The sequence below is a fragment of the Rhinolophus ferrumequinum genome, chromosome 25 (genome assembly GCF_004115265.2).
Source record: "Rhinolophus ferrumequinum isolate MPI-CBG mRhiFer1 chromosome 25, mRhiFer1_v1.p, whole genome shotgun sequence".
Lineage (NCBI taxonomy): Eukaryota > Metazoa > Chordata > Mammalia > Chiroptera > Rhinolophidae > Rhinolophus > Rhinolophus ferrumequinum.
In genome coordinates, this window is record NC_046308.1 from 23,742,618 (window position 1) to 23,768,492 (window position 25,875).

General features: G+C 44.8%; 1 protein-coding gene and 1 non-coding gene across 4 annotated transcripts in view; both read right to left on the reverse strand.

Moving 5' to 3' along the window:
* Positions 1-25,875, reverse strand: part of DGCR2 (DiGeorge syndrome critical region gene 2) — a 78,620-nt gene that overhangs the window by 52,260 nt on the left and 485 nt on the right. The gene's annotated exons all lie outside the window — the stretch shown is intronic.
* On the reverse strand, positions 7,839-7,941 carry LOC117017914 (U6 spliceosomal RNA). The gene has a single exon (XR_004422145.1). It is a non-coding gene; the product is annotated as a U6 spliceosomal RNA (small nuclear RNA).

The window sequence follows — 25,875 nt, forward strand, 5'->3', positions numbered from 1 at the left end:
CAACACCACAAGTCCCCAGAACACGGCATCCCCCAACACACTGATCTTTACGTGCCACCGCCAACACACGGGCCGTATTTCTGCTCTGCGTTGGGATGTGCTGAACTACAGAGCAGACAGAAACAAGGGGACACACCTCCCACCTCCTGAGGGATTCTGGGTCAACGGGGAGGATGCACATACACTCGACACACATGTAAGGATACACGAGGTCAAACAATTAAGTTCGCGAACTCATCCTAGAAAAAGTGCTACATAGTTCATTGCTGAATGTCACTATGGTCACCTTCGAAGTACTCCCCTTGGGAAGCTGTGCACCGACGCCAGCGCCTACTCCACCCTTCAAAGCAATTTTGGAACTCTTTTTCTGGAATGGCCATCAGAACTGTCGTTGTATTACCTTTGATGTCATGAATGTCATCAAAATGTCTTCCTTTCAATATTTCCTTTATCTTCCGGTAAAGAAAGAAGTCATGGGGGCCAGATCAGGTGAGTAGGGAGGGTGTTTTAATAGTTATTTGTTTACCGGCTAAAAACTCCCTCACAGACAGTGTGTGAGCTGGTGCACTGTCGTGATGCAAGAGCCATGAATTGTTGGTGAAAAGTTCAGGTCGTCTAACTTTTTCACGCAGCCTTTTCAGCACTTCCGAATAGTAAACTTGGTTAACTGTTTGTCCAGTTGGTACAAATGCATAATGAATAACCCCTCTGATATCAAAAAAGGTTAGCCACATTGTTGCAACTTGTTCGCAAACGTAATTGTCAGACCTCCTACATACCACTCCAGAAGCCTCAAACAGCATGCTAAAACAACAAGAAGGAAGGAGAAAAAACTGACTCCACCCTCGGGGCTCTGGGATGCTTCTTAAAGAAGGTGGGATGTGAACAGGGTGCCCAAGGCAGGTCGATGGTTTCAGAAGGTACATATAATGTAATAGGAAAGGAAGAGCAGTCTAGAAAAAGCAGGGCTTCAGGAAATACCACAGGGCAGGACAGCATGCCAAATAGACTGCGTATGAGCTGACAGATGGGGAATCAATGGAGATAAGATAGGAAATATAAGAAGGTTCAGATTGCGGAGGCTGTGAGGGTAAGATAATTCTGACCTTTATTTGGTGTGTTCTAAGGAGCCAGTAAACAATGTGGTAAGATCTGTGTTATAAGCAGATATAACTGGCAACGGTTTCTGGAAGCAATTAAAATAGGGGCACCAGACAAAAAATATTAAATAACTCAGCAAAGTAAGGTCTTGAACTGAGGCAGGGGTCAGCAAATTACTGCCAACTCCTACCCTTCCCAGTGGTTTTTAAAATAAAGCTTTACTGGAACACAGCCACAAATAAGCACTGTCTATGGCTGCTTTTGAGCCACAACAGGAAAGTTGAGTGGTTGCAAGAAACTATATAACCTGCAAAACCAAAAATATATACTCTCTGGTTCTTCAAGAAAAAGCCAGCAGATGCTGTAACTGGGGTGGCAGCTGATAAATGGACAAATCTTGGAACCATGGAAAAACACTGAGGTGGGAGGAAGGGAGTCCTACACCCCAAACTGATGACAGGGAGGGTGGAGTTACAGGGATGAATGGAACCACCCCACCTGAAACAACTAAGGACAAAAGGTAAGAAAAACACAGCTCTCCAGACACTGGACATCAGTCAACAAGGACAGCGTTCCCCGAGAGTCAGGAAACAACGTGAGTGAGCCTTACTACCTGAAGAACATTTCCAGCCTGCAGAACAGGGAGAGGGACTCCAGGGATACCCGAAGACTCTTGGAGGTGAGTGGATGCAGCTAAAAACTGAGGGAAACCAAGGCAGGCAGTGCTCATAGGACAGCGCTCTAGAGAGCACAGGAGAAGAAAGAGCTGCACAGACAAGACTCTAGAGAGGTACAGAGGGACCCCTGTGGCAGCGAGCAGAGTGCTGATCAGTGAGTGGTGTGAGGAAACTACCCCAGGCCGGGGAAAGAATCACCCTAAAGGATAAGAGGGAACAGTAACCGAAGTTCAGCAGCGTCACAAACAGTGCTTGTTCTGGAGCCAGCCTGGAAAAACTCGTAATTCATGGGGCACTGACTCAAGTACTCAGAAGAGTCTAGTTTTGTTAGTAGGGAAAAATGAACTCCAGACTAAATGCTGCTCAGTTTGCCTAACAAAGATTAAAAGCAAGGGCTGACAAAATCAAATTGTTTCCAAGTCGCATCCGAGAACAAAGCTCAAGAATATTTACAGGAATGCAAAAATATGCAGCAGCCAAAAAGGCAAAATTCACAAAGCCTGGCATTCAATAAAAAATTACCAGACATGCAACGAAATAGGAAATTACGACCAAAATAAGAAAAAATTCAATCAAAATCGACAGAGAAGAGGAAATGGTACAAATGAGAATATAGACAAGGACATTAAAAGTTATAAATGTATCGCGAATGCTCAGGAAGCTAGAGGAAAAATTAAACATGTTAAGTAGAGATATGGAAGGTTTAAAGAAAACAAACTTACTTCCTAGAGATGAAAATATAGTAACAGTGCCTGAGATGAAAAATACACTGCACAAGATTAACAGATTTAGTTTTGTAGAGAAAAAGTCAGTGACTTTAAGACAACAGAGAAACTCTAGACTAAAACACAGAAAGAAAAAAAAGGATGGAAAAATTTAACTGTGAGCTGTGGGACATGTACTTGGAGTGGGGAACAGACAAAACAGCTGAAGAAACAATGGCAGAAAAACTTCCCAATTTCATGGAAACTATAAGCCAACAGAGTTCAATGAACCCCAAACACAAGAAATATAAAGAACACTACTCCAAGGCACATCATGATCAAATTGCTTAAAACCAGCAATAAAATCTTAAAAGCAGCCAAAAAGACATTATGCACAGATAAACAAAGATAAAGATGACAGCAGATTTCTCTTTAGAAACAGTACCAGCTGTAAGACAGTGGAGAAACAAACATATGTTCTGAAAAGCAAAAAGAAATAGCTGTCAACCTAGAATTACTTGAAGAAAAACATGTACCAGAGTGCCAAAAAAAGTATACACATTTTAAGAGATGCTATCTATGTATTATTTTTCAAAATTGAAATGAATTACGGTAGCAATGTGTAGTATAACGTTCGCTCAAAAGATGGCGTTAATCAACTGAATGCTAGCGTCACCACGTGACGGGCAGGACAGTCAAAGAAAATGTGGGAAGCACAGCTGTCGTTCGCACTTCCACCGACATGTGTGAGTTTACCTTGATGAGAATTTGCCAGGACAATGGATCGGACGAAGAGGTGCAGTTGGAGTTTCCCCCACATTCTCCTGACTTAACACGCCTTGACTTCTACCTATGAGGGACCTTAAAGGATGTGGTGAACCGTAGAAAACTGGCTACACTGGCGGTAGGTACTTCGGGAAGAAACTGAATCGGCGTGCACAGCGATACAAGTGGACACTTTGGTCACGTTGCTCACGCAGTAGTTCGCTGTAATCAGAAGTGTCTGGGCGCTAATGGCAACCACTCTGAGCACCTCTTGTAATTGCAAAAGTCAAACGTGACTTGTATTCATCTTTGTTATCAGTACATCTTAGTACTACAATTTTAATACAGTTTTTTTCCTTTCTTAAAATGTGTATAGATTTTTTTTGGCACCCTCTGTATATGCTCCTCCATTGTGGGGTTATAACATGTAGCAGTAAAACGGTGACAATAGCATAAAAGCTGGGAAGAGAGAAGCAGAAGCATACAGTTTTAATGCTCTTATACTATAGGTAAAGTGGTCAGTGACACGACAGTAAACTGTGATTAAGTTAACGATAAATACCACTAAATGAACACAAAAGAGTTACTGCAAGTAAGTCAACGAAGACGACAAAAAGGAATAAAATCAGTAAATCCAAAAGAAGTCAGAAAGAAAGGGAAAAGGAAACAAACAATGGATGTTACAAATTGAAAACAAATGATAAAATGGTAGATTTTAGTTAATTTTGCCTATCAATTACCATACAGGGTAATTTAAACACCCCAATTAAAAGGCAAAATTTGTCACATAGGTAAAAAGGCAAGACCCAGATACATATTGCCTAAAAGAAACACACTTTATAAGGAAACAAGTAGGTGAAAACAGGACAATGGAAAAAGATATAACATGGTAACATTGATCCAAAGTTGGAGTGGCTATATTAATACCATACAAAGTAGACTCCAAAGTATATATTACCAGGAATAAAGAAGGTCATTTAATAATGATAAAGAACATAATAATCCTAAATATTTATGCATTTATTATATAACAGAGCTTTAAAATATGAATGAAAAATTGCAATAACTGCTAATAGACAAACTCGTAATTATAGTCAGAGATTTCAATCTCCTATCTCATATTGCTAGAACAAGCAGACAAAAAATCAGCAAGATACAGACAACTTGAACAACACTATTAATCAACTGGACCTAACCAACATTTATAGAACTCTCCACCCGAAAACAGCAGAATACACAATTCTTTTCATATGCATACATAACATTTACCATAACAGAAATTATGGGCCATGAAACAAATCTCAATAAATTTATGATTCAAATCATATAAAGTATGTTGTCTGACAACTGAATTAAATTAAAAATCAACTGCAGAAAGATATCCTGAAAATCCCAACTATATGGAAACAACCAGACACATTTCTAAATATCCTATGGGTCAAAGAAGAAATATGGGTCAAATAAGCACATACAAAATTCCTTGAAAGGCATATTTAAACTACCAAAGCTTACTCAAAAAGAAATCAATAACCTGAATACCCTTATAGTTCTAAAGTAAATTGAATTTTTAGCTAAAAACCTTTAAACAAAGAAAACTCCAGGCTGAGACAGCTTTACTGGAAAGTTCTACCAACTATTTAAGGAAGAAATAACACCAATTCCATACAAACTCTTCCAAAAATTTAAATATTAAAAAATTAAAATAGCATCAAAAAATAGAAAATAGGAATAAATCTAATGACAGACGTGCAAGCCCTATATACTGAAAATTACAGACGATTGCTAAGAGAAATTTTTAAAGACCTAACTAAACTTATAGGGATACATGAAGTGTTCATGGATCAGAAAACTCAATACTATTAAGATACCAATTCTACCCAAATACGTTACAGATAAATGCAATCCCAAGCAATATTCCAGCAGTCCTTTTTGTAGAAATGGACAAACTGACTCAAACGCATATGGAAATGCAAAGGACTCAGAATACCCAAGACAACTTTGAAACGGAAGAACAATCTTAGAGACGTCACACTACCTGATGTGAGCACTTACTATAAAGGTACAGTAATCAAGACAGCAAGGAATAAGCATCAAGACAGACATCAAGATCAACGGAACTGATTTATGACAACGGTGCAAAGGCAATTAATTCCCCGGAGAAAGAAAGGTCCTTTCAACAGTACTGGGACAAGTGGATATCCATTTTTAAAAAAAGAACTTTGATCCATTCCATGTACCCAAAATTAACTCAGACCTAAATGGAAAACATAAAATTATAAAACTTCTGTAAGAAAACACAAGAGAAAATCTTTGTGACCTTGAGATAGATAAAGATTTCTTAGGCACATATACTAGAAGTACAATCCATAAAAGAAAAAGTTGATAAATTGGACTTCATCAAAATTGAGAACTTTTTTCTTCAAAAGATACTGTTAAGAGAATAAAAAGACGAGTCAACATACGTGAAGAAAATATTTATAAATCAAATTATCTGATAAAGCACTTACATCCAGAATATATAAAGAACTCTCCAATTTTAAACAAACCACCCAGTTTTTTAAATGGGCAAAAGATATACAGATGGCAAAAGGATATACAGATGGCAAATAAGCACATAAAAAGATCATTAGTCAATAAGAAAATGGAAATTAAAACCATGAGATACAATTACATACTTAGTGGCTGAATTAAAAAGCATGATGATACCAAGTACTGGCGAGTATGAGAAGTAACTGGAACTTCCTGCATTGCTGATGGGAATGCAAAGTAGTACAACTACTTTGGAAAACAATTTGACAGTTTCTAAAAGGCTGAATATATACCTACCATATGACCCTTGGTATTTACCCAAGAGAAACGAAAATACATGTCCATACAAAGACTTGTCCAGAGTAATTTTATTTATAATCGCCAAAAGCTGGAAACAACACAAATGTCCAAAACAAGTGAATGGATAAACAAATGTAGTGTAGCCATACAATGGAATATTACTCAGCAATAAAAAGGAATGAGCCACAGATACATGCAGCAACATGTAGAAACCAAACAGCACAAAAACAAGCGGCCAGCGGCAGGCTATAGTTTGCCACCCATGTTCTAGAGTGGAAGTATAGGAATAACTCGTTACTCTCCACCCCGTACCGAACACAACACAGGGAGGCACTCATTTAATGTCTGACGAACTGAACAGTCCTCTGATACCCCCGGGAAGGTTCTCTCCCTTCCTGATTCACCTGTAGTGCAGGGGCTGTTCTGAAAGCAATCCAGTATGTGAGTTACTGGTTAACACATGTCAATCACTCACTCAGAAAATAGTCACCAAGCACCTACTTTGTTCCAGGCAACCGGACCAGAGTAGTAAACAAAGCAGGGAAACCCAGGACTTGCAGCATATGGCGGAGACTGATGCAAAGTCAGTTGCTTAGTATGTCAGCTAGTAATTCTGAGGGCCCTAACTGGCATTACTCTAGCTGTAAATCAACATTTCCTTCCTTTCTTCTTCAATGTCTTCTTGAGGCCCCTTGTAAAGCATGCAGCACAATTTCGGCCTCCAAGTTGCTCAAAACGGTCACCTCCTCTTCCCACCACTGGCTTTGCCAAGACCCTGTCCCAGGGCTTCTGTTGTGACAACTGTCTCGTGGCTGTAAAATGGGAGAGCTCGGCAGGCTCTTCCTAGCCAATGGACTGCTGATGCTTTCGGAAATAATCCCTGCCCCCACCGTGTAAGTGCACGACAATACCAAAACAAGAACTTCTGTCACACTAACTCTTCTCAACATTCTTCCTCCCAAGAGCCCTTTACAACACTCTTACAATTTCTGAGCACCCCAAAGATCTTTTGTTTACGTGGGCTATATCTATCAACATTTACTGCCTTACAAATTAAAACTGAGAAATGTTTTTAAACACAAGAGTCCCAAGCACACGCTCCAAAGGTTAAACAGAGTTACCGCATGACCCAGCAATCCCATTCCTAGGTACGTATGGCCCAAACAACTGAAAGCAGGGACTCAAACACATACCCATACACTGATGTCCACTGCGCATGACTCACAACAGCCAGGAGGTGGTAACACCCCAGCGTCCCAGCCACAGATGAATGGAAAACCAAAATGTGGTGTGGCCAGACTACAGAGCAGTATTGTGTCGTAAAAAAGGACTCTGACACATGTTACAACATGAATAAACCATAAGGACATTATGCTAGGCGAAATAAGCTAGACAGAGAAGGCCAAATGCTGTAGGATTCCACTTATACAAGGTCCCTAGAGTAGTCAAATTCATAGACATGGAAAGTCGAGCGCAGGTGGCTGGGGGAGGAGGACTTCCCCTTTAATGGGTGCAGAGTTTCAGCTTGGGAAGATGAAAACGTTCTCGACATGGGCAGTGGCTGATAGTTGCACAACACTGTCCATGTACTCAATGCCACTGAAGTGCACACATAAAAATGGTTCAAGTGGTGAATTTTATGTGTTTTTTACCACAATTTTTTAAAGCTCTTTAAAAAAGAGAGACAATCCCAAGCACACATCCCATTAGCTGTCAATACATGTCAAGTAGCCTCTGGAGACGCCACTGTGTACTTTTTTTTTTTTTAATGGAATGCATCACAAATTTGCGTGTCATCCCTGTGCAGGGGCCACGCTCATCTTCTCTGTACTGTTCCATTTTATTTATTTATTTTTAGTACACATGCTGCTGAAGCAAGCACCCCTGTGCACTTCTGAGAGAATGAGAGAAGAGAGGCCAATGCCACCTCAGTATTACTATGAAAATAGTTTTGACCCCGCAGAGCCCCACAAGAGATGCAATGTGTGGGAATTAGAGGATTCGTGCTCTGTAAAAATGTACAAGTCTCTGCAATACAGATTCTTTCTCTAGATTCCATTTATCCTTTGTCAGCAAGCCTTGGCCTCGTTTTAAATTATGAAAACTGAGCTGTCTCAAGTTACTGTGTGACATTTAATATGCTGCCTAAATTGTTTGGAATTGATTTCTCAACATTTGCCCACAAAGAAATAGAGGAAGACAGAATACAGCGGAAGCACACGTGTCCAGAGTCACATCGCTCAGGAAATCAAAAAATTTCCTGCCAAGAAATGCAAGAGAGAGTTCTACCCCATCTCTTCCCACAGCCCACAGCCCACTCCAACAGCCTCCACCAGTGGACTGGGATCCTCAGACGCAGTCCCCACGCCCTGCTGGAGCACCCACCCAGGGACTAGGAGGTCCCAGATTGTTGTGACATTCCTCCCTGGAAAGAGCTAACAGCTGCTTCCCAGTGGGGCAGGACGTTCCCACAGGTTCTCATTCCGCCCCCCCAATAGGGCAACACTGCAACAGAGATACTTATCCAGCACCACACTTAGAACCAGCGGAAGAAGGGAGAGGATCTGAAAATAGGGGCTGGCTGGGCCCTGCTGTACAAGTGACATGACAGTTCTAGAACAGCTCCCATGGGACACTGGGTCCTGTCCAGCACCACAGGACATGGACCAGCCCTCTCTTCTCTGCACGTTTTCAAGAGGGGACAGAGACCACTGATAACAACAGAGATCACTAAATTACACAACAGAGGGCTTCCCTGGTAAGCAGGGCTTCTGAGGAAGGGTTACCCGTGTTCTGAGGTAAGAGGCTGAGAACAAAGAGCTTGAACTAGGCCTCAGAATGGGCAGCCCCTGAACCACCACCAACCATGGGGAAGGCCTCCTGGCCACGGGCCCAGCCTGGACAAGTGCCGCCAAGCAGGAAAGGAGCACTCTGCTCAGCTGGGGCCCCGCGGGAGATAAGAGCAAAGGCACCGCGGGACCAGATGGCTTCGTGGGCAAGCTCCGGCTCCGGGAACGGGAACGGCTGCCGCTGGCAGGGGAGAAGAGCTTCCTCAGCACATCAGTCAGCAGCAGGCCGGAGAATGGATTTGGGAGGGCAGAACTAGGTGAGGGACAGCATTACCAAGCATTCACAACAGTCCACAGGACATCATTCTAGAATAAACTGTAATTATATTACAAATTCCCTACCTTCTCCACAGTGTTCTAAATGCCATTTCCCACTTTCAGGAGGTGAAGGACCACTCCAGCTTTCACCCCGACACCCCTCTGGTTCTTGGAACCCCTGGTTCAGCAGTCACTGTAGCTCCCGCAGCAGACCCTCTGGCCCTTTCCCAGTTGCTATCACTTAAAGGTTCCATCCAGCAGGCCTGTAACACCACCTGCCCCTGCAGCTTCCTGGCACAATGTATCAGTTTTGAAAGAGGCCCCAGTGACCTGTCCACGAAAAACTACAGGACCCAGCTCCCAGACTGCAGTAAAGCCCCTTATCAGCCATGACACCTACTCAGCCTTGCTGGTCTTCATTCCTTCATCCACGAAATGGGGGGATGAACATCCTTGCTCTGCTCTCCTACCTTCTGGGGTTGGGGTGGGGTGGGGAATGGTCATGAGGTCCACAGGAAAAATCCACTAAAATGGTGCTTGGTGGCTGAACGGTTTCATGTATTCCACCCCTTGGAATGCTTCTTGAGGCCCTCTGATGTCAAATACTCTCAGAAGGACTCCAGCAGGGAAAGGGAGGATGTGGCAGGGCCCAGGGGCTTTGTACAGCATGGCCTGCCACTGGCTCTTAGCAGTGAGGCCCAGGTAAGATGCCTTTTAACGGTAGCCCTGGGCATCCCTCAGCTCTGGCAGGAGCCAGGGTTATAGCAGGAATGATGCCAGCATCTGAACTTCAAGCTGAAAGGACGTCAGAGACCAGCTGGCTCTGTGACTCACACACAAGGGCCCAGGGTTCGAGAGGGAGTGCGATTTGTGTAGCTCAAAGAAAGCTTAAACGACTACAGTTTTATTAGTAATATTTAAAGGAAGGCCAGAGACTGCTGTATTTATTGAAACACCCATCTCGTCTTGCCAGGTTGCTTCACAGAATGGCTAACCCGCCTGTTCCATGTCCTATGTCAAGTTGGCAGCAGCAGAATGGGACCCAGAAAACAGGCTCTAGGCTCTTTCACCCAGATCCCCGTCCCCAAAGCCAGCACAGCTAGGCAAGAATCAGGTCAGGAATCTGACTGGAATCGCAGCTGCCCCACCAGGATGCCCTTCATTCTGATTTGGGGGATAGCCAACCCATCCTCCTACAGAGGGCTAGGTCCAAACTTTGATTCTGACCCATTTCCTCTGTTAAGACAGAAGACAGGACTTAGGAAATGCTGCGCCTCACAAAGGCAGCCCCACAATGCCCCAGGGAACCAGGAGTACCTGACTGCCAATGGGGACCTGCAGAGCCAAGGGCATACCAAATATATTGTAAACACAAAAACACTCCTGTTGTGGTTCTGAAATATATCTGCAAATTCTTTGTTATGTCTCCTTAAATGCCAGTAGCTCCCCAGTCACTGTGACCACCAAACCCATTTCCAAATAGCCCCTAGGGCTCGAGGAGATTCCCCTCAGGCAGCCCTCCCTGTGGAAGGGAGGCTCATCTGACCGCTGAGGCTGTGTGAGAATGCTCCCTGCTCCCCCGTCACCCGCCTGCCCCACAGGGACAGGTAGATGAACAGCTCAGGGGGGCCGCGGAGCACAGGGGGAGTGCTAACTACTTTCTCCTAGCAGCCAAGGAGTCAGAAGGCTGACACTGGAGAACAGTGACAAGGTCGAACTTCAGTATTTACTTCTTATAAGTAGCAAGCACTTTCTACATCCAAGGGATGAAACCACCATCGCCTACTACCTTCGTCCTCAGACGCTGACCAACTGGGGCACTGACTTATCTGCCCTGCCCAGCCCTCCACTTTCTCCTTAGGTATATGTTTGTGTAAAGTGAGTTATCCTAGAAGAGGAGGGGGGAGGCCCCAAAGAAAAGGATGTGACTGGAGAGAAGAGGCAGGTCTTATAATCTTAAATCTTGTCCTTTTCAACACAGTACTAGAAGTACTAGATGGTGCAATTAGGCAAGAAAAAAGGCATCCAAATTGGAAAGGAAGAAGTAAAAAGATCTCTGCAGGTGACAGGATCTTATATGTCATGTCTAAAGATTACACACACACACATACACACACGCACGTGCAAAACTGTTAGAATTAATAAACAATTCAGCAAAGTTGCAGGACACAAAAATCAGTTATATTTCTATAGGCTAACAATGAACAACCTAAAAAGGAAATTAAGAAAACAATTCCATTTACAATAGCATCATAAAGAATAAAATACTTAGGAATAAACCTAACCAAGGAGGTAAAAGAGTAGTACACTGAAAATTACAAAATAGTGCAAAATTAAAGACACACATAAATAGAATGTTCATGAACTAGAAGACTTAAGAAGATGTCAATAATACTCAATCTACAGATTCTAGGTAATCCTTATTAAAATGCCAATGACATTTTTGCCAAAATAGAAAAATCCATCCTAAAATTAACATGGAAACTCAAAGGATCCCAAATAGCCAAAACAATCTTGAGAAAGAAACTAACAAAGCTGGAGGCCTCACACATCCTGATTTCAAAACATATTACAAAGCTACCGTAACCAAAACACTGATACTGGCATAAACACAGATAAATAGGCCAATGGAATAGAATAGAGGGCCCTGAGATAAACCCTCACCTATTTAGTCAAATGATGTTTGACAAGGATATACAGTGGAGAAAGATCAGTCTCTATAACAAATAGTGCTGGGAAACTGCCCATCCACTTGTAAAAGAACGCAGCTGAATCCATTACCTTATACCATACACAAAATTAACTCAAAATGATTGAAGACTTAAATGTTTAAGACCTGAAACTATACAACTCCTAGAAGAAAACATAAGAGAAAAGCTTCACGACACTGGATTTAGCAATGATTTCTCAGATATGACATCAAAAGCACAGACAAAAGAAACTACGTCAAACTTAAAAAAACAATGAAGTGCAAAGGCAACCTACAGAATAACAGAAAATATTTGCAAATTAAGTATCTGAGGAGGGGTTAGTATGCAGAATATAGAGAACTCCTAAAACTCAACAACAAAAACAAACAACCTAATTCTAAAATGGGCAAAGGATGAATAAATATTTCCCTGAAGAAGACATACAAATGGCCAACAAGAATATGAAAAGATGATCAACATCACTAATCACAGGGAAAAAGCAAATAAAAGCCACAATCAGATATTAATTACCCCAGGCCCTTTATAATGGCCACTATAAAACAAAACAAAACAAAACAAAAAACCCAGAAAATAGCAAGTGTTGGTGAGGATACAGAGAAATTGGAATCCTTGGGACATTACTGATAGGACTGTAAAATGGTACGGTCACCATGGAAAACATTATGGAGGTTCCTTAAAAAATTAAAACTAGAATTACCATATGATTCAGCAGCTCAATTCTTAGTATGTATCAAAAAGAACTGAAAACAGGATCTCCAAGAGGTATTTGCACATCCATGTTCATTGCAGCAATATTCACTATAGCCAAGAGATGGAAGCAATCTAAATGACTATCACAGATGAATAGATAAAGAAAATGTGGTATATTAGCACAATGGAATATTATTCAGCCTAAAAAAGAAGGATATTCTGTCATATGCTACAACATGGATGAACCTTGAGGACATTATGCTAAGTGAAATGAGCCAATCACAAAAAGACAAATACTACATGATTCCACTTATAAGAAGTATCCAAATAGTCAAACTCCTAAAAACGGAAAATAGAGTGGTGGTTGCCAGGGTCTGGAGGGAGGGGGAAAAGGAGTTGTTCAATGGGTATTGAGTTTCAGTTTTGCAAGATGAAAGAGTTCTACAGATGTTGTACAACAAGATGTATATAGTTAACGCTACTGCATTGTACACTTATAAATGGTTACCAGGGGCGGCTGCTTAGCTCAGTTGGTTAGAGCACAGTGTTCTTAACAATGTTGCTGGTTCAATCCCCCCATGAGCCACTGTGAGCTGCCCGCTCCACAACTAGATTGAAATAACTACTTGACTTGGAGCTGATGGGTCCTGGAAAAACACACTTAAAAAAAAAAAAAGGTTACGATGGTATATTTTACATTATGGGGTTTTTTTAAACCACAAAAAAACCCCAAAAAACAGCACTACACTTTGTTTCCCTGGATCCAGTCAACAATCCTCTAAGGCCAGTTTTATTACTATCTCCATTTAGAGAAAAAAAAGATGAAGTCTCTTCATATGCATCTCCAGGCCAGCTTCCCATGTGTAAAATGAGGGATTTTAAAGTCACATGGATAATAAGAAAACCAAATAAAGAAACTCCTGCAGGAACGCAGGACTGTAAATCTGAGGCATCCTAAAAGGAGATCCAACCAATGGCAGATTTGTCGATGGCTCCTCCCTTAGGCTAGCTCAGCACCCACTTGAACCCCCTCAGGAGTTATACTTGCAAAAGCAAAAAGCTTATCATTAATGGGCTTCTTTAAAGAACGCTCAAAGATAACATTTACATCCTGAAATTTTCATTTCATACATTTATTTCAGAACTGAAATCAAGAGTAAGAGACAACATACCAAAAACTCTATCTAAAAAGTAGGGTTATAGGGGCCGGCCCGGTGGCTCAGGCGGTTGGAGCTCCGTGCTCCTAATGCCAAAGGCTGCCAGTTCGATTCCCACATGGGCCAGTGGACTCTCCTCGACTCCCGCAGGGGATGGTGGGCAGCGTCCCCTGCAACTTAAGATTGAACACGACACTGAGCTGCTGCTGAGCTCCCGGATGGCTCAGTTGGTTGGAGCGCGTCCTCAACCACAAGGTTGCCGGACCCTGCAACTAGCAACGGCAACTGGACCTGGAGCTGAGCGGCGCCCTCCACAACTGAGACTGAAAGGACAACAACTTGACTTGGAAAAAAGTCCTGGGAGTACACACTGTTCCCCAATAAAGTCCTGTTCCCCTTCCCCAATAACATCTTTAATAAATAAATAAATAGATACAAATAAAAAGTAGGGTTATAGAGTTAACTAAGCGATTGCACACCAAGTACTTAGAGTGCATGATGCTCAGAAGTGGGGGGAGGGTAGGAGGTGAGGATGAGGATGATGACGGACAACCGCAGCAGCAGCTAAGAACCTAGGTCACGACCAGCCCAGCAAGGGATGCTTTCAGCCCCCTACACGCCAAGTGCCAGGCACCTGAAAGGCATTCCTGAGGACACAGCTGAAGGCAGGGGGCAGGGGAGACGGGGAGTTAGCACTGAGGCACTCGCTGGTGGCCCAGGCTACAGGAGAAAGACAAGAAAAGCTGGTGGGCAAGGAAGTTCAAGTTGAACAGGCAGGAGGATGAAGATGAGAAGGAACAGACGGCACAAGAGCTAAGGGGAACGGAGTACCCACTGAAGCTGTGCAATGTCAGAGTGTGAGCACTAAGTTGCCCAGGTTTCAAATAGCAACAGGCTGTGTGACTTGGGGCAAGTCACTTATTCTCCCAAGCTCTGTTTCTTCATCTGTAAAATAAGGTTGATACGAGTACCCACATTCAGCATCTCCACAGACTTTTACAACACTGTTTTATGTGTGTCCTATTCATTTTTTGTTTTACAAGTACTATCAGTTTTACATTTAGGTATATGAAATATTCTACTTTAAAAAACCCTTCTCTGATCATTTACTTTTATTAATGTTTCTTGAGGTAATGTATTCACATAGTTCAAAATCCACAAGGAGGTGAGTGGTAAGATTATCAACAAGCCTCCAAAGCCTCTCAAAATAAACATGTTCACTTGCCTGCAGTCACAGGGTGGTGAGGTCAGCGGGAGACCCTACAGCACTACCGCCCTGAACCTCAGCCAGGTGCAAAGGGCTGTGACAGTGTCAGTGTTCACACAAGATGCTGGTAGAGCCAGCGGCCCTGAGCATTGAAAAGGTGCCTCCTCCTCGGCAGGTGGGCGCCAGATGGTGCATCTCCACTGCTCCCTGCCAGCACGCTTTCTCATCTTATTTTGGAATCAAGCAGGAGACAGGGCACCTGGCTCAATAAAGCAATCCTCAGTTTCCGGTTTCCGCCTCTTCTACGGTAAGGCCAGTGACATCACCAGGCAAGGTAATTATTCTCTCTGGGCCTTGGCATCCTAATCTTCAAAACAGACCCAACGCCTGCCTCATTGCCTAACCCCAAGGAGGGCTGTCAGATAAGTCATGTGTACGACTACACCCAGACTCCCTGGCCAAGCTCGGGCCCACCGTCAGACAGCATCCCCCACACCACGGCACACCCCAGAAACGATGGCAGCACAGGCATGGGCCACAGGGAGCATATATAAGAAATGCAAACGGTGATGGATAATGGCACTGGGAATTGATTAAACACACTCAAGCCCAAATGACTCCCGGACTTCTAAGCTGCCCATTTATTTTCTCCAGGAAGCAACTGAAATCAAAAAGAGCGATCTGCCAAAATCACAATCAATGACAAAAGTAGGACACTGAGGTCTCAGGACTCTTAGAAATGAGAAGTAATTCTTTTTAAATATTCAAGTATTATCACAAAATAACTTTTTAAATAAACTTTGATTCTAGGGTAATTTTACGTTTACAGAAAAGTTCCCATATGCCCCTCAGTTTCCCCTATTGTTAATCTTACACTACCATGTCACATTTGTCACAACTAGAAAACCAACATTGGTACACTGCTATGAACGGAATTCCAGACTATTCAAATTCCACTAGTTGTTCCACTAATGTCCTTTTCCTGTTCCAAGATTAAACCCAGGACATCACAGTGCAGTTAGTGTTACAAAGCAATTTTTAACACAGTTCATCAGAAGATTTTAAATAAAATATGAGGTGTGATCGAACAATACAGTACATGTTTAAATTAAAAAAAATTTTTTTACAGTAAAAGACACATTGCCATTAATCCCCCTCTAAGTACTCCCCCTCGCTTCAAACACACTTATCCCATCGTTCTTGCCACTTTCTGAAGCAGTTCTGGAAGGCCTCTTTCGTGAGTGTCTTTAGCTGCACTGTTGTGGCTGCCTTGATGTCCTGAATCAATTCAAAATGTTTTCTTTTCGTGGCCATTTGACTTTGGGGAAGAGCCAGAAGTCATGGTGCCAGATCCAGTGAATAAGGTGGATGAGGCCACACCATAATGTTTTTGCGGGGGGGAGGGGGTTTGTTTGTTTTTACAAATTTTATTGGGGAATATTGGGGAACACTGTTTCTCCAGGGCCTATTAGCTCCAAGTCGTTGTCCTTCAATCTAGTTGTGGAGGGCACAGCTCAGCTCCAAGTCCAGTTGCCATTTTCAATCTTCAGTTGCAGGGTGCACAGCCCACCATCCCATGCGGGAATCAAACCTGCAACCTTGTTGTTGAGAGCTCGCACTCTAACCAACTGAGCCGTCCGGCCGCCCCTCCGGAAACTCAACGGCAGCTTGTTATCTTCAGTCTAGTTGTGGAGGGCGCAGCTCACTGGCCCATGTGGGAATCGAACCAGCAACTCTGTTGTTCAGAGCTCACGCTCTAACCAGCTGAGCCATCCGGCCGCCCCCATAATGTTTTTATTTGACAGAAATCGCCATGTACCAGAAGCGATGTGTGACATGGAGCTTTTCCATTGTGATCAAAAAATACGGTGAAGGCTGCTGCCGAGTGCCATCCAATGGAAAGGCAGGGATCTTCAATACGGGAAGCGGTGCGTCAAACCTCAGTAATACTGTGTGACAAGTTTCAACTTGTTCGGTGCAGTCAGTCGGGTGTGAGCTATGGTTGAGAGAAGGTGTGTTTTAAAGTGTGCTGTAAATCATCCTCCATCATGACAGCGCTCCATGTCACACATCGCTTTTGGTATATGGCGATTTTTGTCAAATAAAAACATTACGGTGTGTCATCATCCACCTTATTCCCTGGATCTGGCACCATGTGACTTCTGGCTCTTCCCCAAAGTCAAAATGACCATAAACATTTTGAGTTGATTCAGGACACTGAGGCAGCCACGACAATGCAACTGTAATAAATTTTTTTTAACCATTCACCGTATCGTTTGATCATACTTCATAAAACAATAGTATTTACTAATGCCAAAATCTAAAGAATGCAATTGTTACAAATTCTACTTTGGCCTTTCTTTTTACTGATGCTGAGAGATCCTTTACTCAACATACATAATTCTCTCTACATACCACATAAGCAAAATTGGAAAAAATATTTTAAGCAAATGGCAATATGTACTAATGGAATGGATAGGTTAACACTATAAATAGTATATACTTTAAAAAATGATTTTTTAATTCACCCAGGAAATACTATAACCGATTTGAAAATGAGATATTTCCTTACCAATTACTGTGATGAAATAGATGTAAATGGAAAACTGACAAAATAAAGATATGGTTAATAGTACATCAATATAAAACTTCCTAAATCTGATAGCTATACCGTGCTTATAAGAGAATGGCCTTGTTCTTAGGAAATATAAACTGAGAGATTTAGAAATGAAGGGTCTACAGCTTAGTTTCAGGTAGTTCCACACGCACAAAAAAATAGTGCATGCCCACACAGATATATTTTTATATCTATGTATCGAGAAAGCACGTGCAAATGTGTGGTGAATCAAATGTTAACAACTGGTAAATTTAGGTAAACTGTATACAGCTAGAGTTCATACTACTATTCTTGTAACTTTTCTGTAGGTATTAAATGTTTCTAAAGTAAAAAGTTTTTTAAAAAAAAGACTGATGCGGCAGCTGGTTGGCTCAGTTGCTTAGAGCGCAGTGCTCATAACACCAATGTCGCCAGTTCGATTCCCACATGGGCCAGTGAGGTAGTGAGCTGCGCTCTCCACAAGACTGAAAAGAATGACTTGACTTGGAGCTGATGGATCCTGGAAAAACACACTGTTCCCTAACAGTCCCCAATTAAAAAAAAAAAAAAAAAAAGACTGAAACATCCCCTGCCTCCCTCCGAAGGGAGGTGTTTTGAAATCTTAGTTCTTTTTGGAATTAAGGCCTCCTCATACCAAAAAAAAAAAAAAAATGCAGACCATGAGCTCTGTGGGATTTGGTTTCATTTTTGCCCTTAAGGTATCATCTCTCAACTGAATAGTTTTGTACATGTCAAAGTTCCTCTAAATGGCCACTCTAAATTATCATTGGTGAAATTATGCCATTTAGATAAATAAGCACACAAATATAGCATAAAGACATGTAAAAACTAGAAGTCCAACCTAGAGTTGTTGTAGATATAGTTTTCGACTAAGACAAATCCATGAGAGTCTGGGAACAGTCAGTTGAAAGTATTGCTTGTGTACGTTATGAGTTAGGTCCTCAGCTTACTGTATTGGCCGTACCATCTCTAACTGTAAGTTTCACTAAATTACAGCTTCTGGTTAATGAAGTTTTGATAAGAGGTCTCTCCCAGAACCAAACCACAGACAAAACAAAGTAAGACAAAGTCTTATTAAAGAAAAAAAAAAAAAGAATGAAGTAAAGCTTTAAGTAGTGACTTACAAAGATCTCCAAAACACTGTCAAATGAAAAAGTCAAGAAATTGTATAAAAAGTGTAATTCCATGTATGTAAAATATATTATGTATGAGTGTTTTCCCTATTGTCCTGGGCCTTCACTGTTGCTTACCACATGGATCTACACATACATTCTTCACACCGGAAGACTGTCTCCCTCTTTCAGGAGTGGCCAAAAAACCACTGAGGGCTGCAGCGAAAGCCTGCCTGGGTCCCAAGCAAGCCTCATCCCTCTCAGATATTTCCAGTCCTCTTGTTCTGTCTTCTAAGACCACAAACCTTTATAGGTACTCAAACCATGGACCTTAGGAGGTAGCCAGGGGCACTGGAAAGGCCTATACATCAGAAGACCCTGATGTCAACCTAAGAGCATGGGGTTCCCGGAAACTCGTGTCTCCTGCCCCTTGTCCAGCACCCCAAGTAGCCCCAAGAAACCCTCTCCACTGTGATAAACTCCTCAAGAAAGACCTCCCCCCCCCCCGGGAACAAGGCTTCTGAGACAGGGCGGGAGCAGAGGGGTGAACCTGGAGGCCCTCTTGGTCCAGCATCCCCAATGGGGCTCTTCTCTCAGCTCTGACCAGTTCAACACGGAGCAGTCAACAGCTGAGGGCAGACAGACAAGCTGATGAAACTGAAGGCTGGTGACTAGGGATCCAGAAGCCAGAAGGGGCACTGACTAAGGACAACCACCAGCCCAGGCTCACTGAAGCGATGGCCACACTAGGCAGAGAAGAGGGAGAGAAGGCCAAGAGGCAAGCGTGTGCAGCCCTAGAACCACAGCCCTTAAGCAAGGCTTGTATTGTGCAATGGCCTGGGGAAGGACAGGTCACTTCCTCATGCAGGGGGCAGTCCGCTTCGCAAGCCTCAGTGCCAGGCAAGTCCATCAGAGAGGCAGCCAGGCCCTGGGCTCCAAACTGCACCAACCCCAGGCTGGGCGGCTGGTGAACTTTCATGAGGACCCCCGTTTGTGTGCAGCTCTCACCTGCTCTCACCTCTCGGCCCAGCTACATCTGCAGAAGCAAGCTCCCCTCAGTGTGAGGCCCAGGCCATCTGGCTCTGCAGCACCACCCCCACGGTCCTCGATAGGCGTTCTGCAGGCAGCCACAAGGCTCTCGTCCTCACCACTACCCGCCCCCCCAAGGGCAGCTGCAAGGCCCGCTGGCTAAGGGAGCTGTTGCTCTTTATGTCAAAATATAAATAGCCATTTGTGCATTTATTCAATAACTGATTTCTGAGTGCCCACTCTGTGCCAGACCAGCCCCAAGGGACACAGCATGAACGTGACAAAGAGCAAAACATGTCAGTATGAACAATCCTAGCGCTGTCCAAAGCACTGCGGCTGTTTTATGGGCTCTCTGCGCGCCTCACACACCCCCTCAGTCACTGAAATGGCCAGACTCATTTCGCACTCACTGTGTCAGACACTGCTCAACGCCACTGCACTCTGCTGCCTCCCAGGGCTGTGGAGGAGGGAACGGAACAGAATGGACCCTCTCCTGAGAAATATGCCCTGTGCGGCATGCGCACACGTGGAAGCCTGCTTACAGTTTAAAGGGGGGACTCCCTGAAGTCCATTTGTAGATAACACTAATAGTTGGCCTTTATGAAGCATTTGCTTTATATCAGACACTTCTTAGAACTTTATACCTACCCACTTTAATTCTCACATCTCTATGAAGTAAGTTCTATTACTATGTCCATGTTATAGATGAGGAAACTGAAACATAGAGAAGTCAGAGTGGACAGGAAAGCAGGACTTGACCCCAGGCAGTACGGCTCTAGGGTCCATATTCTTAAACCACCACATGAGACTTGATCTAACCGCAGCCACTCCTACAGAAAGCTCGTTTAAAGGAAGGCCAGACTCAGCGCTCCTTCCTCCCAGGTGAATGTCCAGAAGCCTCAGGATATCAGGGTCCCTGGCCCACTGCATTCCCACCACAGCCCAATGCCATGCCCCCTGCCCTGCCAAGACTGTGGCCCATCTGAGAGCAGCAGGACTGTCTTTTACTAAACATCCCAAGTCAACTGGTAACAAAAATATAGTTGTCACATTAAAAACCACACTGCGATCCCATCCATCCCTCTGGCAAACTGTTGGCCCAAAATTGGGGTCTTGGGATCACCGACCTGCTTGCAGACAGGAAGACGGGGCTGTGGTCACCAACTCCTCAGTACCCCAAATACAAAAGCAAGTGTGCAAAGGGAACAATCTAGCAGCACACCAAAGAAAAGTCTCTTGCTATCTACTAGGTCCTAATGTGTCACCGACACATTCCACTTAGAGTCAAGAATCTACGAGGTGTTTCCCAATGCCAAGGAGAGGGAGAGGCAGAGGTAAGAGGCCATGCACGCAGAAAGGCCATGCACACCTAGATCAGCTCCCAGGATGTACACACACGTGCTGTTGCTGAGAGCTAGGCCTGGGAAGCAGGACAAGAAGGCTGTGGGCCAGCGGAACAGGAAAGACAGCCCAATAGCAGCGAGAAGGTACAGACGCATTGCCTCAGTGTGCACTAGCACATTCTGCATTCCTAAGGCTAGAACCACCAACTGAATGAAACACCAACTCTGACTAGCTGCCACCTGGGCCAACCGAAGCTTTAACCACAGCCCGTCCTGTGCCCTCAAGACCACCCTGTGGTGACACAGTGCCTGGCACACAGCAGGTGGTAGTGAGGGCTTGTTACAAGGTGCACACAAGCAATGGGTGGGGGAGCATCACCTTACATCTCCCTGAGGCACCAAGTATCAGGAGCTTCCTGCTGCTCTCTGAAGCAACCAGTGTTCAGGGGGGAAGGATCATGACATATATATGCAACTTACTCTCAAATGGTTCAGAAAAAAATTAGGTGCGTGCATACATATCTATGCACGAGCACACGAATACACAGGAGGGGTAAGGCAAATAAAATAAAACAAAATGCTAACAATAGGTACTCTAGTACAGGATATGCAAGTGTTCTTCACACTAATTTTATTCTTGCAACTTTTCTGTAAGTTTGAAATTCTTTCCCCAAAAAAGGCTTTATTAAAAAAAAAAAATTCATTAGCTAGTAAGGTTGGAAAGTGTTACACTACTTTGCAACTAAAAAGAATGAAATTGTAAAGCCCAAAGCCTGATCTGCCAGCAGGGCAAGTTCTACAATGTTATCTATCGGGTGGTGGGGTGTGGAAGGAAAAGCTCCAAGCTTAGAAGGCACCTGCGGCTCAACTTTCCAGCTACGTCTGCGAGCTTTGGCCACTTCTGCTTATAAAGTACAAAGTACCCCCGCCTTCCTACTCGCTAACCCAGCTGCTGCTCCAGGGGCAAAGGGGCAAGGCGCTGTGGCCACCTGTCAGCTCACTGAGGACCTATTAGCTCAGCAGAGCCAGCAGGCTCCTCCGGGTCCCTAACGGCGAAGGGGAGAGAACTCAGAACTGTGAGCCAGCTCACCCGGGTTTGAATCCTAGCCATGTAGTTCAACAGCTGTGTGACCTTATGCAAGTCCCTTGCCTCTCCCAGCCAGCTTCCTTTTTCCCAAGAAAGACAGCTCCAGTCCTGCTCCTCACCAAAAGGCCTGGAGACGTCAGCGGAGACAGTGCTCACTCAGGGAAGACAAGTGTTTCCTCGGCCATGTATAGTGGGGTCGCCCTGGACGGAGCTGTGGCTGAAACCAGGGCATGATTTTCTTTCATAATTGATGCTAGAAAAAATACAGTTTTAGAATCAGCAATCGATGCTGCACCTATACCGATAAAGGGTCAGTGAAATGACGGCACAGTCAGTGGTCCCTAAATGCCTCTGTTTGTTGACCCTTAGCAGAGGTCCCCACACCCCCGATGAGCATAACACACATCTTCATTGGTCATTATGGCTAACTATAGAAGGAATTTGGAGGAAGGGCTGGTTCTAGCCCCCTGACCAAAGTATTCAGATAGAAAAAGGTTCAGCATCTCCACTGGTGAACTACTGGGTCAATTAGAAGAAGAGAAGTGGCCAGCACAGGACTCACACAGCTGGAATAGACGAAGCCCCAGCCAAGAGTCACGATGGGGGTCAGGCCAGATTTCTAGGATTAAATCTCATCTCAGCCACTTCGCTTGATGAGCTCTCTGTATTTCAATTTCCCCTTATGTAAATGGTGCTAATAACAGTATCTGCCTCAACAGGGACCACCTAAGAGTTAACGCGATCAACACATGTGTTACTACTGCTAGAACAGCGCCTGGCATGTAACACATCCTCAGTCAACCAAGATCAGACATGCATTTAAAAGAAACTTTGGCAAAAGGTCAAGTTCGGCACTCTCATGTTGCCCATTGGCCCCATGCTGTGAAAAGCTTCATGCCCTGGCCTGCAGCAGAGGGGAGCCCAAAATGCCTTGGTCCCCGTCCTCAAGGGCTCCACCTGGCAGAAATCAGAGGACATCCTATCCCCCTCACCCGCCTGGCCTGCCTGGCCTGCCTGCCCACCTCCCTCCCTCCTTCTCTCCCTTCAGGGAAGCAGGTTCTAACTGGTGCCCTCCTCACACCTAAGTATGGGTCTAAGCCAGGATTCCAACAGAAAGAATGCAGGCTAAGACCAAAGCAACATCCTCTTGAAAGTGCAGCTAGCAGACCCCTGCCTGAAAGGACACAGAGTACACACAAGGAGAGCATCTGACCCAGAGTGAGACATGCCCTCGTTGCCCAAAGACAGGGAACCAGGTGAAGTCACACAGGTTTTGTAGGGCGAGTCAAGAAACCACTGGGGGCCGCTGCAAAGTTCTGATCTGGACAATCATGGAATTAAAAGGTAACTTTGGGGGCTGGCCCGGTGGCTCAAGCGGTTGGAGCTCCATGCTCCTAACTCCAAAGGCTGCTGGTTCGATTCCCACATGGGCCAGTGGGCTCTCAACCACAAGGTTGCCAGTTCAACTCCTCGAGTCTCACAAGGGATGGTGGGCTCCGCCCCCTGCAACTAAGATTGAACACGGCACCTTGAGCTGAGCTGCCTCCCAGATGGCTCAGTTGGTTGGAGCTCGTCTTCTCAATCACAAGGTTCCAGTTCGATTCCTCGAATTCCGCAGGGGATGGTGGGCTGCGCCCCCTGCAACTAGACACGGCAACTGGACCTGGAGCTGAGCTGCGCCCTCCATAACTAAGACTGAAAGGACAACAACTTGAAGCTGAACGGCACCCTCCACAGCTAAGATTCAAAGGACAACAACTTGACTTGGAAAAAAGTCCTGGAAGCACACACTGTTCCCCAATAAAGTCCTGTTCCCCTTCCCCAATAAAAAAATCTAAAACAAAAAAAGGTAACTTTGCTCCCTCTGCCAGAACTGCCTTCGTGCCCCCAACTCAAACCTAAACATTATGTCTCCCATGAAACCTTCCCCTGCTTCGTAGGTACAAGTGGTTAGCCACGTCTGCCATCTGCCTGGGCCCCACACCCTCAGTGGACTGATTTCCACTTTGTCTGCTTCCCCACTTAATGGGCACTCCCAGGGGGAGGGGTTGATTCTCTTCATTTGAGCACCCTAGTGATGGCCAGGCAGTGAGCACTCAAAAACGCTTGTTAGATTGCTGCTGGCCACTTGGCAGGCTATGTGGACAGACGGCAAAGGAAAAGGAATTGGGGACATCAGTTACCTCCATTGTCCAGGAGGGAGATACGGGACCTGGGATCAGGGGCACCCCAAGAAAGACAGGCATGATACATCAGTGATCTGATGTGCAAACCTGGAACCCAGGAGCCAGAACCAGATGACAGCTCACCTGTCTACAGGCATAGACATGTTTTCCAAAGGACTTAATCACAACCACCCACAAATCCATTGGCTCTGGTTCCCAGGAGCCCATACAGTACCTACTTCAACAGGAAGCTCTTTTCCTGGCTTCCATTCCTACCAAGGCTATCCCACAACCAGTCACCTTGCTGCTCAGAGAACATTAAAAGCACTGAACCACCAGTGCTGCTTGGGGAGCCCACAGAAGCATCACTGGAGAAACTCCAGATTTAGTGTGGCCCAGGGTCTTCTTGGCCACCAGGTAGATACTGGGGAGTTGAGAGGTCCAGCGTGTCTGGGGCAGGAGCCCAGCAAGGGCACAGTGGAGGGCCGCACACTGCTTTGTTCCCTGGCCTGCCTCCACCCACTGAGGCCGGACAATACTCAACAGAAGATGGCCCTCCGCAATTCTACCTTCATGCGTCCCTACCTGCATTAAAAAATGGTAAGAATCATACTTTTCAACTGTGTTGTTATAAAGATGAACGTCTTTATAAGTGTACTTTTTCTCTGACCTACAAATTTGTTTTTACTTTCCTGCTGATTTTATTTTCTTTTACTTTTCTTTCCCGCTGATTTTAAAAGAAATCACACATTTTCACAGGCCATTAAAATAATTGTGACCCCCCCACCCCACCGCCCCATCACAGCACTGGGCTTCCTGTGCCTGATAGATAAATCGGCCATGCATTTGGGGATTTGATTTTCTTGCTGCAGTTCAGAGGAGGGGTACACCAGAAACAGGTAGAGACAAAAACTGTCTGGGACCTTCTAGTTGACATGATTCTGGATTCCCCACCACAGGATTTCTTACAAAAACAGGCTACGTGATAAGTTCCAAAGGCATTTAATCATCACACACCAGGAGAACTCCAAAGTAGGTGGCACTGTCCAGGCTCCGACGGCGGCGACACAGCCGCGAAGCAGCGCGTCAGTCTCTGCCCCAGGAAGCTTGCTCCCTGCTCCTGATGCCGGACAGACTCCTAGTTACCTCCTCGGGGGCGGTCTCTGAGCTGAGCACTTCTCAAGTGCAACACCTCTCTGAGCGACAGTAAGCGACAGGCTACAGCTTTCCAGCCGAGGGATTCCCAGGGCTGAGACGCAGGAACCAAGTCCCAGCTGGACGGAAGCAAGGGAAACCAGGTGCCTCCACGAGCTGCTCTCACGACCCCCAGTACCCCAGCCTGGCCCCAGCCGCTGGGCCAGCAAGGAGGGCGCGCCCAAGGCGCAGCTCCCCCGCCACAGAACTCCCAGGCCCCAAAAGTTAGGTCGAGCCCCGTACATCCCTCTCGTTTCCGTCAACCTCAAAGCTTGCAACGCTCCACGGACGTGGATCCGAAAGCAACATCCCTCGAGAACAAAGTTCCATGGTGTACGAGGCGCTCGAGCCCAGGTAAATTCACCGCACGGTCCGGGAAG